The sequence below is a fragment of the Rhea pennata genome, chromosome Z, assembly GCF_028389875.1.
Source record: "Rhea pennata isolate bPtePen1 chromosome Z, bPtePen1.pri, whole genome shotgun sequence".
Lineage (NCBI taxonomy): Eukaryota > Metazoa > Chordata > Aves > Rheiformes > Rheidae > Rhea > Rhea pennata.
In genome coordinates, this window is record NC_084702.1 from 14,569,659 (window position 1) to 14,589,428 (window position 19,770).

A 19,770-nucleotide genomic window follows, 5' to 3' on the forward strand; every position below is an offset into this window, starting at 1 on the left:
GTCCCCAGCTTCTCTAGTGAATTGGAAACCAGCATGTGGACCATCCCTTCAGCCTAGGGAGGGTGCATGTCTAAGAACTGCATTAATACACAGCTTGTCCTTACCTGGTATACTAGCAGAGCAGGGCACATAATGCTGCTGCTAAGTGTGGAAACCTGCAGTTTTGCTGAAAAGGGTGTGAATGAGCTATTCATTTTTCTGTGTTACTCTCAGCATGGTCATGGATGGCTATGTGTTTAAAAACAGCAAGTGGATTTGTAAATAAGATGTTGGGTGAGGAGAAAGAATGATCCACCAAGTGAGTTCTCAAAGGGGCAAGACTTTTATCTTCGGGACTTTTGGTATTGCAGAGTGTGAAGCACTTACATATAAAGACACAAAACAATCTTTTTACAAACAAAAACCTCTCCAACTTTTTTATCTTTAATTAGATTTTTTTAATTGAAATGCAAGCTCAGATATACAGAGCCCATATTAACGCTTAAATTTATTAAAATTTTTTACATTTCTCTAACTTAAAATAATGATCAAGCATTCCATAGGTTTCCGACCTGGGGCAGATCAGTAACTGATTACTTTGAAACAGAGGTTTTAAATTTCTGCTATTAGTGCAGAGGAATTTTTCCTTTAACTTCAGTTAGTTAAATTTAGCCCCAGGACTAACTCTTTCATTCAGAGAAGCATTTAAAAATGAAAATGTAGCAAATTACTATCTTTTTCTGGTTTACGAGTAAAAACCGTGTGTAAGAAGCTCAGATCAGTTAGCGCTAAGATTTTAAAGGTCATGCTGAATAATCAGCTAAAAAAAGTAACCGTAAGTACTTTTAGGCATAATAAGTAAAATCTAAATAGGAAACATATTTTGAAAACTTTTGCTTATATTTTTCTTAGCATATTTGCTAAGAAGTTCATTCACCATTTAAATGAGAATTTAAAAGCTTTTTTTTTTTTCCCAAAATTATGTTTCTACGGTGCTAATTAAACCTAAAAGGAACAGGATGCCTATCTCGTTTAAAAAGGGGGCTAGGGGTGGATCTGCTATTAAACAACAAATATGAATCTGAATAAATGTACTTATAAATTTAGAATTGACTAAATTGCATTGAATTTCATCCTGTTGGCTAACAAAAAAAAAAACTTACTGAATTTAAGGTTAGGTCTATATACAGGGGCAAATCAACATGCTTTCAGGGATAGCAGTCACTAAGAACCAAGCTTTCTTTAGGCAAATAATTTACAATAAAAATGGGAAAAGTAAGGATAAAATTGCTACTTCAAAAAGTCATAATTAAGCTTTCATGGTATGATTAAATCAGCTATTGAAATCATTCCAATTGAAATTAGTCCACCTTGGAATATGGACTTGCGTAGGGCTTCCTAGGGACATTTTGCAGTGCTTACAATCAGTGGTCTGCTCAGTGTTACATTTTTTTCTTTTGTGGCAGCCTGTATACTACAAGCAAGACCTGTACCACTGCTAGGCAAACTCTGAGCTAGAGTTTATGTCACCTTCCCCTCACAACTTTCTATGGCTTAAGTTAAGGTGATTATTTTAAAAAGAGGGAAAAATGTTCGATGACCACAGAATGCAATTTGGTTTCGATACCAAAATACTTTCAATATCTAGAAGTGTAACAAAACACCAGAACAAAATCTGATTTAGCATTGTTTTCTCCTTGGTTTTAAAAGAAAAAAGCCTCCCTTTTTAATAATGACCCCCAGACACAGTGAAGGAGAGGCTTAATGGCAGAATTTTGTAAGAAGGAGGCTGACTCAGTGTTACCATTGATGCAGCATGAGCAGAATCAGCAAAACGTTATTACAGAGAACTCAATAAAGAACACAGGAGCATCCTTACCAGCAGGTAAGAAAATGAATTTGCTCATAGTAAATGATGAAGCGCTGAAATTTTCATTGATAACTTGCTAACATTTAGCAGAATGGGGAAGCCTGATATTTCAGGTTTATACTTCCACAAAGACTATATGAAGCTATGAAGCAGCTGGACAGACATTTCCCTCTAAGCTAGAATTTACTGAGAGAAAAAAAAAAAAAAAAAGAAAAGAAAAAAAAAAAAGAAAGAAAGAAAAGAAAAAAAGGCAAAGCAATTATCCCTTCTATTGCTGAACAGTCAAATGGATAGTATTATTTTTCATATAAAAAGAGCATCAGTTTTAGATTAACTCTGAAAAATCTGGATTCAGAGATTCAGATCTAGTTGCAATTTTTTTAGTGACATCAACAGAAGGTTAGCAGAAATCATCAGATAGAAAACAGCATGTCTGTGTTGTTTTTAGTAGTCTACTCATTATAAGTGGAGACCTGAGCCATCATTAACTTCTCTTCAACTTTACCAAATAACAAGGAGTAACAAGCTATCCTAAGTCCAGACTGCATGGTTCAAGTAAGTAAATGATAACTGCATAGGTTTTAATAAAATGTAGAAATCTCTTTAAAAATATCTGTTGGGTAATGATGGTCATCACCCCTGAGTACAGATTATGGGTATGGAAAGATAAACAGATTTAACACTCAATCCTCGTCATGAAGTAAAGCAATATTCTCCATGACATGCTCTAGGTGACCCTGCTGAGCAGGGAGGTTGGACTAGATGATCTCCAGAGGTCCCTTCCAACCTTACCCATTCTGTGATTCTATGACAAGATAGGAAAAACACGATCCTCCTAAAGAGATGCCACTCATAGTATGTTCAGGATTTCCCCAGCTGGGCCTGTAAATGATCAAGACAAAGTTTAGGAACAATCTCTAGAAGGTTTTTTTAGGTTTCTTCCTTCTTTTCTAGATAGAAAAATGCTTGTTCTTCATTGTTCTGCTTAGGACGCATCCTGTATACTTGCAGCTCTTTTTTGGAGTGCAGTTTCAGAATACTCTGTACTCTATTATTTCAGCCTTTCTTGCAGCTCTAATTCAAAGAGGAGAATGTGTGTGGGAGTAGCATAAACTGCAGCTGCTTTTCTTTATTTTTTCACTATCATTACTGTTGACTAGTTACAAGAAAGATGACATATGTATATACCATTTGGTGTCTCTGCAATGCTGCTCTACAGGAGGCTGGAAGATTATCTTGGTGAACAGCCCCTAATTTCAGCAAAACCATTAACAGCATGAGCAGTAGGTTGAAAGAGTTTGTCTTGCAGTAAAAGGGATTTTGCTATCTTACTGGAATGTTTTATCAAAAATACAGAAATCGAATTTGCTCTTTCATCACTTTTTACCACCAAAGAACTTAAGTGAATTATGTAAACTCTAGAAAGATTCATCTCACTGTGTAGCTGCTCAAAAACAAAAACCCAAACAGATCCAAAACACCCCTGTACACAAGTACACCAAATATATACTGTGACCAAAAACTTTATAGATTTATAGAAAAAAGGACAGAGGCTTTGATATTTTCAGCACTCTGGAACACTTTAAAGTGGTCTGAGAGCTATTCTTTCTACATAGTATATACATACATATAGCAGAAACATATAATTTCTACATATAGTAGAAACATATGTGAAGCTAGTGAGGATAGACAGTGAAAATCCATGCTTGTCTTTTAAAGTTTAAAAGACATTTGAAATTTATAATATTCCCTTCAAGCAGTTGGGGACATGTTGTGCCATCACACCAGGCCAGAGGAATGCAGCTGAAATTCAGAGAACTTTATGCCGCAAATAGTCAAACCAAGGTGCAAGTGATTTTCAGGGAGCAACATCATTTATCTTCTGTGGCTAAAGCCTCCCGCAGTCAGCTGCTGCCAGTTCTAATTGCTGCTTTTCACAGGTCACATTCTCCCCTCAGTCCCCCTACCGTAACTTATTTCACGCTGAAATCAGTGAATCTGGGCTAAGTAACGGAGAGGAGAATCTGTCTCAGTTATGTGGTTGTACGTAAGAGCATATAGCTAAGTGTTCATTTGCAATTATGCTCCCTGCGGATTGCTCTCAAGAGGTCTTCATATCATGACTGAGGCAGGCAACATTGGCCAGGGAAGTCAAAGTGTTGTCAGTTGTTCAAAACTATCAGAGCCATTATGTTCGACCTCTGTCACTGTAATTTCATTTATGTGCCTCAGCATGGAAGCTGTCAAAGCTAAGTAACAAGATTGTCATGCTATGGAGCCTGTGCAAAATGTGCCATCTAGCTTTATATCCAAAGATAAATAAAATTGCCTGCTCAGACAGTATTTGAGTTAGACATTAAAATGCATAGCGCTTAGGTAGTGCAGAACTGGATTTACATACAGAATGCTGCGTATTTTTTTAATTAGCAATCAGCTTTTAGCCTTATCTCATCACAGCTTCATTTTGCATGATTTCATTTCTGATAATCTGAAAATGTCATGAAGCTAAGACCTCAGCTTACTGCAAGGACAGCCAACACTTCCACCTGGCCACAAGAGTCATTGGGCTTCCTCCCTTTCTAATTCAAGAAAAAGTGACACACCTTTAGGAAACTGTGATACTGCTGTTTGAGAAAAAAACATTATTTGTCATAAGACAGAGGATTTCTTCTCTGAATATTATCCACTTGCCTCTGATTTTCTAAGGACCTTCAGGCTTGTTTTTCTCACTTGATGATTTCCACTCGTGGTCCTGCAAGCAAATGGCACATACTGTTTGGAGACATGTGACACCATCACACTAGAGCTGGAAGGAACAAGCATCCAGCCTTGAATATAGGGAAGGTGAGATAAAATGTCTGTACAAGGCAGCTTACCTGCTGAATATTTCTACTTTAATGTGTAAAATTCAGCATATTAAAAGGGGTAAACAATTTGAGAAGGGCTCAGTAAGACTACAGCAGCAAGCAGCTGGAAAAGTTATATGTATGGAAGGAGGGCTTTGTTTTTCTTTTCAGTAATGAAGAATTCAGTTCCTAGAGGCTGAAATAGTTCTCCATGTAGGAGTCAAAGCAAAAAGGGAATGATTATTTTTCTCCACAATTGTCAGAGCACACCTGAGGCAACAATCCAGGAAAAGATGGTCTGACAAAATCTACATTGTTGCATTTAATTAATGTTCAAACTGATGTAAACATTATATTAGATTTGCCTGGGTTTTAAATGTATGTGACTTAAGGATGCAGGCCTGTTTCTTTTGATGCACCTGCTTGTGATCTGGGAAAGCTGAGAACATTTTGAACTTTGAAAATAATCAGTCAAAATTAAATGGCATTATTCTTAAGAATACTTAAAACATATTATAAAGCATATTATCTTTTTTGATATAATTGGAATTTGTGGTAACTGTTATGACCCATTTGAATACTCAGTGTAATACACTGTGTTTGGGTGTTTATGCGTAGCAACTTAAACACTTCTGCACTGTATGTTTTTTAAATGGGCAATGCAAACAGTAAGTCTAGAGAACAAGCTTTCAACTATAGAGCCTAATGTATTTAAGTTGCTGCAGGACAACTTTGCTTTATTTTCTGTAGACAACTTTATTCTTTGTCTTGTCATTTTTTAGTATTCTAATGGTACTGAATAAAACTGTGCATCTGTTCCTCAGGAAGGACTTAATCCAAAACTCATTGAACGCATTTGAAGAGCCTCCTTTGGGCTATGGATCAAGCTCTTTAGTCTACAAACAAATGCTCTTTGTTAGACTATGTTCTTCAAGCACAGTGCAGAAAAGTTATAGAAGTTCCCTACTTCTCAAATAATAATTGCTCTTTAAATCTTTTTTGCTATGTCTATTCAATTGGAGGAACAATATGCAACTGTACATAATTTTTGAAATACTGTAGTCTGTGATTATCTTGCCTCAGCAGTTGATATAAATATTGAATACGTAATGCTGTGGAAAGATGTAGCTGCATATTTATATTACTCTTTCTACATATGTGGTAATTTATAAAATATATAGAGATACATTCCCTGCCCCCCCAAGGATGTTCAGGTTCTGGCAGGCAAGCTGGACAAGGGCAAGACATCTTTTGAGACTGCCTTATGTTGATATTATTGATGAAGCAGACTTGAAAGAATGATCTGTTGAATAAAGGGCGATTCTAATGAATAGGATTTTTTCTGTGCTTAGAAAAAAAGAACAGGATGAAAAGAGACACAAAGCCCACAGTAGCGAAAAGAAGCTGAGGCTATTAGAGAAGAGAGTACAAAGGGGCTAAAGTAAGTCAGGAGTAATCAAAGCAGAAACACTATCTTTAAAGTAAACCTTGCAGCTCCAGATTTACACCAACTGCATTTTCCACAAGAAGGAAGGGCCATGAGTCAGTTATGCAGTAGTATCCCGCTGAGCTGCAATAAAAAACTTTCTTCCTTACAAAATCACAGGTGCTGAGTATTTTTTTTTTGTTGTTGTTTTTGTTTTTCTTGTGAAGGCGAGCTACAATGGCAGTTCCCTGCGCTAAAGAAAGCATGTTGCCAGTGAAACTTAGCAGCTTTTACAACTGCAGAACAGAGTAACTTTTTCACGTGGGTGTAGATTATGCAGACACTACAGGGTTTAACTCCTCTGTCAGAACCACTCACAGTAAAAAGCACTACCATGTGTAAGTGCTGGCAGGACTATGCATGTAATTTGTAAGCTGATGATGACTAAAACAGTTTATAGAGCCAATACTAAAACATTACTCACTCAAGGAGTCACATTCAAGTCAATGGGATTACTCATGTAGCTAGCTGCCGACGGAGATCTTGCCAAGCTATTTTACCACATAATAGATGTGTGTAAATGAGCCTGTTAGTCAGCCAAAAATCTTTAGAGCTTACCTTTTGGGTCCATAGCATGTTAGGACTTACGCTCCCTAACCATGGCCAAGGTCTCGTTATGCTCTGTGAGGTCGTCCCTGCCCTAAAATTCACACAGCATGTACAGACAAATAAGGGAAAGTGCCGTGCCTTCAGTCCCTTCATGGGTCACCAACAGCACCAGCAATGGGACAGGAATCTCCCATCAGTTCCCCACTGGCAGCTCACTGCCTCTGTAATATTCAACATTTCTTCCCTGTGCTGAATATAAAGCATTTATGAATGTGACCTCCACATTTCCCACAGCTCTTCTGCTAGCTGACTGATGGATCTGTACATTCATTAGAGTTTTATGAAATGCACGGAAAATACACAGAAGTTCCATTTTCATCTCGTACACACATTACTGCAAAACAGTGCACTCCTTCCTTCAGCTTATCTGCATGTTATTCTGCAGCCAGAGAAATAACCAGAACCACAAGGAACGGAAGGAGAATCTAATCTCAACAATTCTGACAGCTAATTTAAGATACTTAAAAATCTGCATCTGAAGCAAATCTCACTTTTCATACTCAGTGAAATTCAATGTGGAGGCTATCAGATCAGGCATCACCCTTCAGGACTGTATCTCATTCTGTAAATTTTATAAAAATGCCTGCCATTTCCAGCATCATTATAACAGTATTTTCTCTTCTTTCTTTATTCTGCACTCCTCTCAGCTTTATTGGGAGTTCAGAGAGAACAAGAACAGCCTACTAGGCTGTAAAACAGCAGCACTGAAAGAATTTCTTCCTTATCAGAAGAGGTATCCCACCTGATTTATCCTCCATTTGAAGGCTCAATGCATAAGAATAGAAAATCTGCCTAACTGAAACTGGACTCTGGTATACTGACAAAGTCCCAAAGCAGAGGCTGAATAACCTCTCCGTCTACTGCATAAAGCAGCAGCAGCAGACATAGAAACCCCTTTTTCCCACCATTTCTGTCTCCTTTCTTCCAAACACCTGTATTTATCATTTTCTTCTCTTTAGCTCCCAGTCCTGAGTCTCCTGGTGTCTTTTCCCCTTTCCAACTCCAGGCACTCTTTGTTTCTCCTTTGCAGAGATGGCTACATTCCTCTTGTACCCATTGAAGAGGACACATCTGTGTAGAGGCAGATTGTAAACTAGGTCAGTTTCTGTGACAGAGGAAAAAAAATGTAGAAGCAGCACCTTTTTCTACAACAAGGTTTCACATCAATATGTGGCCCAGTTGTCAGAGATGGTGAGCGTCTGCAGTTCCCACTGACTTCCATGAATGGCCAGTGCACCTGGAACCAAAGCAGGTCCTCAGGGGTCACCTTCCTCTAAATGGTCTAACTCAGCTCATCTCGCTCAGAGTCCAGCCATCCCCACCGCAAGTACTAAAAGTAATGTTGCATTTGACTTCTGTGGGACCAATATGGGACTTTTCCACCCCACAGTGGGAGCAGGTGGCTCTGGCCACAGACTAGAAAACATTGTAAGTTTTGCAGTCCTCTTACAGGACTACAGTATGTAAGTCAAAGTTTAGACACTCCATAGCACTTCCTTGAGCTTTCCCAAGAGCATCATGCTCTTCCCAGAAGCCATACTAGTCATATTTTCCTACGCATTCAGCACAACCTTGGGAGTTGGCCAGTGATCTAGATGGTGACAGTTCCTCTTCAGTTCACAGAGCACAAAAAGCAAACCTGAAAGTAAATGAGAGACAAGGAACTACCATTTTGTTATTAAAAATAACTATTCTTATCGATAAATATTGAGGTAATCTAGTTGAGTTTCATATTCCTGTTTTCACCTTTGTTTTCAGGACAATATCAATGAATCTTGTCATTCATTAGTTAGGCAAACATAATTTAACTTCAAAATCAGGGAAGGCTGCACTCTGGCAATGATTCATTCCTTCTTCCCTCTACCTGAAGCTATCTGAAATGTTGTAAGCAATTCAGATGGCATTAACAAAATACATCTTTAAAACAAAACTTTAAAATATAACTTTATTCTACTTTTGTAGCTGTTAAAAATGCAAATTAGAATCAAAAGGCAAAACTCATTAAAATATACATGATGAAATAGCATTTGACTTCCTCTGTCAAATGTAAACAAATGCATCCTTCCTATAAGGCAAAAAAAATCAAAATTAAAATATTATCAATATCATTTTGGATATTGCTTTATCTAATAAAACAAAATAAGGGTTGCAGTCACACAGTTCAGCCTAATTCTATACAAAGCCAGTAAGCAGGAGGAGAGCAAGAAATAATCATTGTAAGAAAGGGGCAGAGGGTGGGAACTCAGGAAGCACTTACAAAGAGGAGCTCTGAAGTTCCCCCTTTGACAGTGTAACATCTTTGACCACTATGAATGTCGGAATTTTTTCTCTATAGTGCAGTATTGCCAGTCCCCAAACCTTAACACCTTCAAAAAGAATGAAACTGGACTGTACTTACTTTAATTATGTTCCTAAAGCCTGAAGGTGATTCTTTTTCATGCTGCTAAAGTTGTCTTCAACTAAGAGAGACTAAAATTTGCTTTCCTCCTCCTTCTCCCTCCCTTTCTCATCATAGCTTGGCTTAACAGGTTTCTGGCAGCTGCAGTTTTTGAAAACTCAATAGATGTGCTCAGACCTGTGAACCTGTGACATATCCAACAAAGATGCAATGCCAGTGCTCTTGTTTCTCACTTTCCTCAGTAGCTGCACATCGCCATTTGGACTAAATACCTTGCTGTGGGAGTAGGTACTCATACACCTGCAGGCGAGTTGCCTAGACCTTTGAGGCACAGCGGTGGGCGCGAGCAGGGATGCACATCTATTCACTCCCTGTTTCAAGCAGGTGGCAGGGGCGCAGCTTTCCTCTAGTACCTGCTCCTTCCCCACAGATAAGCTGGTGTGGATGGTGGGGTACCCCACACAGTCTGCACAGCTGCACTGTGTCCCAGGACGCAGGACAGGAGTCCTGCCTCCAAGTGGGTAACTGAGCTGCAGACATTCCTGGGAACATTCCTGGGTGCCTAGCCCCCCACCCCAGTGTGCTAGTAGTAAGTTTAAAATGCACACAAAAGAAGGCAATCCCCAACCTGGAGAATTTACAGCAAAGTATGAAAGAGAGAAGGCAGGTAGCTACAGACATACAGGATGGGAATCTGTTCCCAGGGAGAAAGACCTTGCTGGGTTTTTTTCTGTATTATACTCTATTTTAAAATACATGTATTCCGTAAGAGGTCTTGGCTACATATAGTTAATTACCAGTATGCTTTATGCTAACTTTCACAGCACTAGATTATATGTGTATGCATCTATTTCCTTATACCATTAGCTTTATTATTAGCACTTCACTGTCACTGCATCCAGGTAGCACATGTCCATGTATGTGTGCCCTTGACCAAAGGATGTGGTAGCTGCATTATCAACAGTAGTGTGTAACTTCCCATTTTAAACAGTGGCACCTGAAGACTGAAGGGTGGTAAATGTGACACCAAACTCCAGTAAAGGCTCCAGAGAACTAGAAGCTTTTAAATCACATGCCAGTACTGTGCAAATACAGACATGATAATTGGGTTAGTATTAAAGGACACCTGGATTAATACAATCGATCCGGGAAAAGTCAACATACTTTCTATCAAGGGAAGCCCTGCCTTAAACAAACCTCTTGGAGATCTCTAAAAGGGTCAACAAAAATCCTTATCCAGGGTGATCTAATTTCTATATCAGACTGGATTTCTAAAAGGCCCTTGACAATGTGCATCACCAAAGGTTTTTAAGGAGACTAAGCAGCAATAGCATAAGAGCAAAAGTCCTGGCATGAATAAGTAGTTAAAATATAAAAAGGAAAGTGTAGAAATAAATGATCAGTTCTTGCAATGCAGGGATGTCATTATGGTGTTCTGCAAAGGTCAGTGCTGGGGCCTCTGCTGCTCAGTGTATTTGCATGTGTCCTGGGAGAGGATTTAAATGGCAAAGTTTGTTGATGTTATTAATTTACTCAAGTTAGTAATATGAAGAAAGACTGTAAAGAGCTACACAAGGACATTATGAGGCTGCCTAGGTAATACATGAAATTCCATGTAGATAAGTGTGACTTGATACACATGAAGAAAGCAATCCTGAATCACATCTAAAATGATGGGCTCTGAACTGGTCATTACAGTCCAGGAGTAAAATCTCTGGGTTATGATAGTTCAACAAAAACATGAGCTCCATGCTCAAAAATCCTCCTAAAACATTAAAAAAATGATTAACAGGAAAACACTGTTTTGCTACTGTGTGAACCCATGGCAATACTGCATGCCTCTTCATGTTGAAAAGGATCTGTTTGAATAGGGCAAGAGGGCATCAAGGATGATCACAGGTACGGAACAGTATATAGAATAGTAATAGTTTTGGGGACCAAGCCCCACAGATCTTCAGCCAGGAGAAGGAATGGCGTAAAAGGACTATAATAAAGGTCTACAAAAGTATGAGCAACAGGAAGGGATGTCTGGGAGCTGCTCATTAGCTCCAGCACAAGAGGTGAGAGGATAATTAAGTTGAAGTATTCAGAGCAAACAGAAGGCAGAGATTCTTCACGCGAGCCGTGGCAGACCTGTGGGAATCCTTGCCCAAGCCTACTGTGAACACTGCGAGTTTACATGGATTCAAGGGGACACTGAACAAGCCTGCAGCTTAAATAAATAAATAAATAAAGTAAAAAGCCAAACCACACAGGCAAAATAAATAAATAAATAAAACATAACCCCGGCCCCAAGCCCAAGACATCCAGTTGAGGAAACCCCAGGACCGCGAGCGGCGAGCATCAGGGGATGCTCCCGCTGGGACGGGGAGCAGGCCCCGGCCCCGGCCGGCCCACGGCCCCTCGGCGGGGCTCGGCACCCCCCGACGGCACCTGCAGCCCGGCCCGGCCGGCCGTAACAGGAGAGGGCTCGCAGTCAGGCTGCGGTAACCCGACCGCGCCGGGGGCTGTGGGGGGGCGGCACGTCCCGCCGGGCCCCGCGGAGCCTCCGCGCAGGGCGCAGCGCACCGGCGGGACGGGACGGGGCGGACGGGGCGGGGAGGGGCGGGCGCTGTGGCTTTGCCCCCCTCTTCCTCGCGTCGGCGAAGGGGGCGGGCAGGGAGGAGAAAGGGGAGGAGGAGGAGGAGGAGGAGGAGGAGGAGGAGGAAAGGGGGACCCGACGTGCCGGGGCTGCGCGCGGAGCTGGCGGCGCACGCTGCGCGCCGGAGGAGCGGGCGCGCTTTGGAGAGGTACCTGCGTGCGCGGGGCGCGGCGTGTGTGCGCGCATGTGTGTGTGCGCGCGTGTATGTGTGCGCGCGTGTGTGTGCGCGCGTGTGTGTGCGCGCGGGCGGAGGGGAGGGGAGAGGAGGGGAAGGGAGGGAAGCGGCGGGGGCTGCGGCTCCTGGAAGTTGTCTCGCCCTCGGCGGGCTGCTGGCGGGCTGGGGAGGCAAGGTGAAAATGCGAGGAGGGGAGCGGAGGGGGGAAGGCGAGGGGGAGAAAGCAGGAGGAGGAAGGGAAAATGAAAAGACGAGCGGAGAAGGCAAGGAGGGGAGATGGAAATGCAAGGAGGGGAGCGGAAAAGGCAAGGAGGGAAGATAGAAATGCGAGTAGGAGAAGGGAAAATGCAAGGAGGGAAGATAGGAATTCAAGGAGGAGAAGGGACAATGCAAAGAGGGAAGATGGGAATTCAAGGAGGAGAAGAGGAAAGGCCGGGGGGGGAGATAGAAATGCGAGGAGGAGAAGGGAGAAGGCGAAGAGGGAAGACGGAGATGCAGAGGGGGAAGACAGAAATGCCGGGAGCAGAAAGGAGAAGGCGAGGAGGGAGGGCGGCTAGCACCCCGTGGGGAAGGACGCGTGAGGGAGGGCAGGCGGGCGAGACCTGCCCTTCCCTCGCCCCCGCGCCCCGTGGGCCCCCGTCGCGAGGCGGCGATGCCGCGGGGGGCGCCGGGCCCCGGGGCGGCCCGGAGCAGCCGTGGGGACCGCGGCGGGGCCGTGGGGACCGGGCGCGTGTCGGGGACCGGGCGCGGAGGTGCGGGCAGGGCCGCGGGCGGCCGAGGGGGGAGCTGGCAGCCAAGGGGCTCGGTTCGTCCTGAGAAACCTGTGACGCAATTATTTTTTAATCAGCATGTTTTTTTCATTGCTATCTCAATTTTTCCTGGACTTACCCCTTTAAAATGAAAATTTCCCTCGTCTTTGTTCCAAGCCTTTCTGGTTTTAGGTCCCTCTGACATTCCAGAGCATGAGTTTCAATTTTTTTTATTTTTTTTATTTTTTTCCCACTTAGGAGCACTGCAGTGTTAACTTCTCAAACATTGGTGTCTCTTTCTAAAATGTTACTGAAATTAGTACTAACGCGGCCAGCTACTGTGGATACAAATGTTTAAGCACCTGATGTCATTAATCATTAGCCATAAGAGAGCAGTCATAACATTGAACTTTGTTTTTTATCTTCAGATGAATTGCATATCGGCTCCCAGAAGACATATGTTAGGGCAGTTAAGTACCTGCCTAATGTTGAAAGAGGTAGAATAGATCCCCCAGTTGTGACCGTAGTAAAGAAATAAACACGTTTTATTTTGAGCTGTGATTAACAGTTCGGCATTGTAATGATATCCACTGATTCTAGCATTGTCTCATAGCTCTGGTATGTCAATTGGTATTCATGCTGTGTAAGTGTTTTGCAGAGGTGTTCTGTGTGATGGGGATTTATTTCACTTTCATAATTACATCTTCTGGTCTGACCAACCTTAGGAAACCGTCAAGGTACATACATCAGTATTTGTTGTAATACACGGCCTTTCTTTTTTTCTAAGGATTGCAAGCTATTTCATGTGTTGTTAGATCACAGTTTTTATGTCACTGCACAAAACAGAGAATAAAGTTAGAACTGAAATTGAAGTATGTCTGTAAAGTCAATAATGGGTGAGTTATATTCAGTTTATTTTCATTTTGTAACTGAATGCCAGGCCATTTGCTTCCCTTTGATAGCCTCTGCCAAAATTATTTCTGCACAAAACTAAAATATTACATACAGATACTGTTTTTAGATAACTGGCATGTTGTTTTTCATGTTAATTTTCAAAAGCTTGTCCAGGGTTTTATAGGTCCCAGGTGAGCTCTTAAGCAAATTAAGCCATATTTATAGGTGTCTTTTAATAGTGCTGTTAAGTAGTAGCTTTTGTGGTAGCTCGTGGTTATTTTCCTTCTCAGTGGACAAGCAACTTCAGTCCTGAGAGATCTGTGTGTAACTTCTGTTATGTTACTCAAAATTCCTGTTGACTTTAGCAAGAGTTCTGCCTAGATGAAGAATACGAGATCGTATCCTGACTGATTCAATGTATACTTTGATCATGGGATAAACTAATTTGTGCCTGATTTGACTCATCTAAACTGTAGAACTCGATTTTGCTACTGGAAACACCTGCTGATTTAGTGAGCTCTATTGATATTGTGTTTACAGCAAGACATGAAGAGCTGCATAATGAGACATCTAGAACTAGCCCCATTATTTCTATTCATCTGTGGTTTTCTCTCATCAACATACTACATTTTTTTGCTTATGTCCAATTTCTAAGCAATAACAATACCCTTTATGGACTGCCCTCCTTTTTGAAAGGGAACAAAGTTTGTTTCCCCTTAAGTGTGATAGCAGCTATCATACCAGAGCAGGGATGTGATGGGTTTTCCCAGGTTCTGTGGTCCCAGACAGGATTAAAAACCCTAGGACAAAGGTGCAGGACTCTCCAAAATTGTGTTAGTTCTTCTCCCATCTCTGAGAAAAGTGCTTCGTTTCCTTTAGCTCATGCAAAGGTATCTGTGCATTGAGTTTTTATTTGAGCAGATGCCCAGTTTTGATTTCCCCAGGTTGGGGCTTATCTCAGTCTAATTTCTTCACTGGTTTAAGGTGAGACGGGTGCATTACTGTGTTATTCAGCCTTGCTAGTGAAGGCTTGCTTGCTTGCATTGGAATGAATGCTATGGTACAAGGCACAGGCAGCGCTGACAGGGCAGCAGCTTCCTGTGGTCTGTAAGCTGGGCCATTGGCATTTGATTTTTTGTGTTTGTTTAAATGCCAGAAGTTAGCGAACGCACCTTCGCCAAGTTCTGGGCTCGGAATTCATTGTGGACCAGTCACTCTCTGCACTGCTGCCTGTTAGGATCAAGACCTGTGAAGTGGGTATAGGTAGTCTTGGTAACCACATTATGTGAGTGAAGAAGTTGGCTACTGGCTTATGATGTGCACACTTATCTGCGTATTGATTTGTCCTGTAGAGATCTGTTCTTTAATTGAGTACTGACCTAGACCATAGAGCACAGCTCTATAAAATTAAGTTTAATTATGAAATATAACAGCAGCACTGAATGAATGCCAGCAAATGCAGTTATAGTTCTAATCTACATAATTCCTGTTTAGTTGTATGCCAAAATGGTAGATACTTTTGTTCTGCATCTGCACACTGTAAGTTATGTCTACAGAAATAATTTTAAACCAAGGACGTGTATGTCACCTGACTTTGTGCTGCATCTTGTAAATTAATATTCCACGTCATGTATTCCATCCTTGCAAAGGATAAGTTGCTAATTATCTGTGGCAAAATAAATGCATTTGAGCAAATTTCAGAGTTTTATAAAGAGCTCATAGTGAGCAAATAGAAAGCAGTTTTAGAAAATATGTGCTCTCCCACCTGGGATTGTTCCCCTGTTATAGAATATACTTCAGAGTACACTGTGATAGAGGGGGACCTAAAGAATAGTTCTGCAGTTAAGTCTTTTCTGAGGCTGTAAACCTTTCATTTTTCCTCTATCCTTGGTTCGATTTTCATCTCAACCATCTAAAAATTAGATATCTAGTCTGTGTTGGTTCTGTAAACTCCTCTGTGGTCCAAGAAGAGTTGAAGGTGCTTTCAGGAAATACATCATCTACTATATCTCAGATTGGAATGATTTTTTTAAAGGCTTTAAAGGTACCCTGTCCTTATAGCCATCAAGGTTGACTGCAAAAATTCAGGGGTGACTAAGATGGTATCTCGGGGCCTTTACAACACTGTTCTCTGTAATCATGTGAGAAACATTACATTGCTTAATATGCTTAACACTGCAAAAATAAGAATTTTCCCTAGGTATTGTTTAACAGAGAGAATATTGTCTTTAGTCCCTTATTAATAAGAGAGAAAACCAATAATGCACTTAAGACAGAGCAAATTCCCTTCAAATCATGCAAATACCTCTTCAGGGGGTTAGAAAAGTTGCTTTGAAAGATCTGCCTTAGCTCTTGGGAAAACTTGTGACTTGCTATTGAATAATGAAAACGTGTGTTCTGTTCATTTGGGAATTTTCTTTTCAATTTTATCTAATTGACTAAAAAGAGAAATCTCTATGTAGTGAAGATGAATATTTTTAAAGATTGGATTTTTTTCAGAATTTGATCATTCTGATGATTTATTTTGTGTCTTCGAGCATCATAATTTCCCTCTTCCTCAATTTTCTGTGTATAAAACAGGAAATAAAGCAGAAAACTTCCTATGTGAAATTTTTTAAATTCACTTCAGTGATGTGTGCTTTACAAACGAAAGGTTATTATATTTTGCCATTTTTTTTCTGCATATGTTTTTGTATTGTTTTTTGTAACATCTGTTTATATAATGCATGAATGAAGCAGGAAAACTTTTTAAGAGTATAGCGGTGTAGTGGGTGTAGTACTGTCAGTAAAAGATGGCTTAAATCTGCGCAGTTTACTCCCTTTGCAGGAACTGAAGCTTAACAGTTCACCAAAGTAGTAAGAGGAATAATTTTCTGCTTGAACAGAGTAAATACACCTTCACACTGGCGATAGGACTGTATTTGACATAACAAAAAAAAACAACCACTGCAATTAAGTGCAACAAATATTTCAGGGAGGCCTGAGTTCATGCACAAATGTATACACAGGCATATGTAGCTTCCTTCAGGGATTGATACTGGACATCACAGCTGTTGTGTTTTATCCAGTAATTCCAAGAATTCAAGTGGTCATCTTGTGCCTCATAACTCTGTGGCAGTAGCAGCAGCATTAACTTTGAGTTGAGCTTTTTAACAGCCTTTTTTCTTTTTCTTTCTTTTTTTTTTTTTTTTTTTTCCCTGATACTTTGGGGAAAAATACAGATCCAGCTGTATACACACTTGAATTGCCCTATTTCTGTGTCTTGTTGAAACTGGAGCAAGTTTAGTAGTGTCAATTTAGGATAATTTCCACACAATATCGCTAAGATACAACCCACATCTGTCTTTTAAAAAACTTCACTTTTGTTCCCTTTTTTAATAACTCTTCCTTAACAGGCTTCAGGAAAACATTAAATTAGAAATAGGTGTCAGTTGAAATGCACGCTTACATTAGCATCTTGCACCAAAGCCCACTGTCAAACCTGATAATGAGCATGTTAATGAGTAACCTTTTAATAAAGGATGGGGGTTTCTGCTGTAAAGACAAAAAGATTTTTTTTTTTTTTTTTTTTTTTGTCAAAAAGAGGTGTGGTTCAGCCAGAAGTTTTTGTATAAAACTTTTTCCTCTTTTTTTTTCTTTTTTTTCTTTTCTTTTTTTTTTTTTTTTTGGTCTATTGGAAGTTATCATAGTGCTCCTACAGCTTTTTAAGAAAGACAATCTCAATTTTTTAAATATTATTCTATCATCATATCTTGTAAATAGGTCATTTTATTTCCAATTTTAGAGTTTTCCATTAGCTATTACCCTGCCCCAAGTGTCAGTGTAAGAAAAGGTTTTTGTCTATAATACTCTTGAGAACTCATACGTTGGTCTGGAAACTACTATCAATAAATCCATAGAGTCACTTAACCTGATTTTAGAACATTAAAAGTAATTCCAAAGTGAGGGGCCCACTGGGGTGTGTGTCACAGTTTGAAGTTCCAATTGTTTGTATGTTTTTTAAATTGAGTTTTATTGGCACAGCTTATATTCGTAGAGGAGGGAAAGAGCAGCAAGCAGAAGTCTCAAGAAAGGTCTGCAACTCACTTGCAGGAAGATCAGATGTGTGAAGAGGAAGCGTGACAACAAAAGTTCAAACACATTCTCAGCTCCGTGCATTCCAGTTTCCAAGTGGTATTGTTTCAGATGTTTATGGCCCATAGCTGAGACACAACTGGACAAATTCTCAGCAGCATTACGCTGTTTGATGGCCCTCAGCAGAGCAATGCCTCACCTGTGTGCACCAGTAAAGGAGTCCTTCCTAAATAAAGACCAATTCAGTTCTCTTTTGTTCCTTGCTCCCTACTATGTTTCCTTCATCAAAGGAATGGTTGCAAAAAATCAGGCAAAATGATGACCTAATTGCCTTTTTTTTTTTTTTTTTTTTTGAGTCTTTTTCCTATCACTGTTTATCTGATGGTAAGTTATAAATATTCAAACTATTTAAGAAGTTTCAATATTCTTTTATTGCAGAAGGAATAGATGTACTGAATATACCGAAACTGATTGAATATACGTTTTTAATCATTCATTCAGATCTAAGGAAAAGCACAAAAATGCTTTTCTCATTTCTCATTTTAGATGCTGTTGTTTCCTTTGCTAGGAACCTGGGTTTGTGCCTGCATCCATCTGATGCTCTCAGTCTCCAAGTTGCTTCTTGTAACTGTATTTTTGAACTGTCTGTACTTCGTACTTTTACTTACATTATTCAGATTTGGTTCAACTCTTAATGTTGTTTAATTTAGAAGTGACAAACAAAGATATAATAGCTTGCTTCATATATCTTTTTGCCAATGAAAGATTGTTTTTTTGGTATGATTTCTGAGTTGTTGTGAGTCTTCTCTTAATCCTTAGCAAACACTGGCTCTCAGGTAGTAGAGCAGTAGCCAAACTTTTGGGGGATATTTTTGTAATTTAGGTTGTTCCAGCTAAAATACTTTAAAGGAATTCAGCAGACAGAAGATGTATGTATTTGTGTTTTGCAAGTCAGACCTTTTTAGTGTTTTTTGGTGGGCACTCCCTCACTACTCCATTCAGCTTTGTAATCCCTGCAGCCATTTGTGGTTCCTGGGGTGGTATATCTGTAAGGCCAGATATATGCTCATCATGGTATATGAAATGCATTTATAGGTTAGTTAACCAACACGGAGGCGTCATAGTACAGCAGATCAGGACGATCACGTATTACCAAAGATTTTGAGTGAATATTTCTATCTTTAAATTAAAAACCTGTCATAATTAGTTGACAGTTTTGGCCAGGATACATGTTAAGCCCTTAAATTTCTTACAAATCTTTTTCTATTTAATTCATTTGGAGACATCAGTGGGGAGCTCAGGTAATTTTGAAATTTCTAGGAGGGCTGGGCTTTGGGAAGGAATTTCACATTTGGAGGCATCATTAGAAAGCTGGAGATAACTTGTAGTATATTTAGCAAGTCCTGGAACCAGTTCCTGAAACTGTTATCACATAAGAAGGACTTTCCAGAATTTATCTCTGAGGAACAGCTTATTCTACAGACACTTTGCTGATTTCTTTGAGATAGGTAAGGTATGAAGGTGAGGAGTGTCACGGCTGGATTCTAGCTGAGTGTTCTGAACATAAGTCTTTCAGACTTAGCTGGAAAATAATAGCCTTTAATAGGATTGCTAGTTGTTTCTTTTGTGGAGTTTCTAGCTCAACTCTTTTTGTCAGATGTCATCAGATTCCTTCTCTGAATAAACTATTTTTAAACTATTTTACCTCTCCATTCCCCAAGCCTTTCCATAATTCAGAGGTTTCATTTGTGTAAGATCAAATGATTTGAGAGGAAAATGTCTTTGTTCTTCCCTGCTTCTCGTGGGATATGTGGGAAACCCAGAAGTTCAGCTTTCAGACATTTCTTGCCTACTGTTCTTGTTGACTCTGGCAAGCCAGTATATCCTGCTGACCTGGAGAAAGGACATGACTTCTCTGTGTCTAGCTGGGTAGGGTTTATATGAAGCCATCTCCCACTGGAATTCTGTTTTCTTTCTTTAAAACAAGGATGATAGGACTGTTCTCTTGTGCACACCAAGAATCTAGATTATCACAAGCTTTGTGAAGAG

At 40.2% G+C, this 19,770-nt stretch overlaps 1 protein-coding gene across 5 annotated transcripts in view; it reads left to right on the forward strand.

Moving 5' to 3' along the window:
* Nucleotides 1-19,770, forward strand: part of PALM2AKAP2 (PALM2 and AKAP2 fusion) — a 280,261-nt gene that overhangs the window by 163,021 nt on the left and 97,470 nt on the right. Inside the window, exon 1 of one of the 5 annotated variants that reach the window (XM_062600656.1) lies at nt 11,885-11,977. The exons of the other annotated variants lie outside the window; for them this stretch is intronic. The gene's annotated coding sequence lies outside the window, so the exon portion shown is untranslated. Of the gene's footprint in view, nt 1-11,884; nt 11,978-19,770 lie in introns of those variants that run through there. 5 annotated transcript variants of the gene reach the window in all.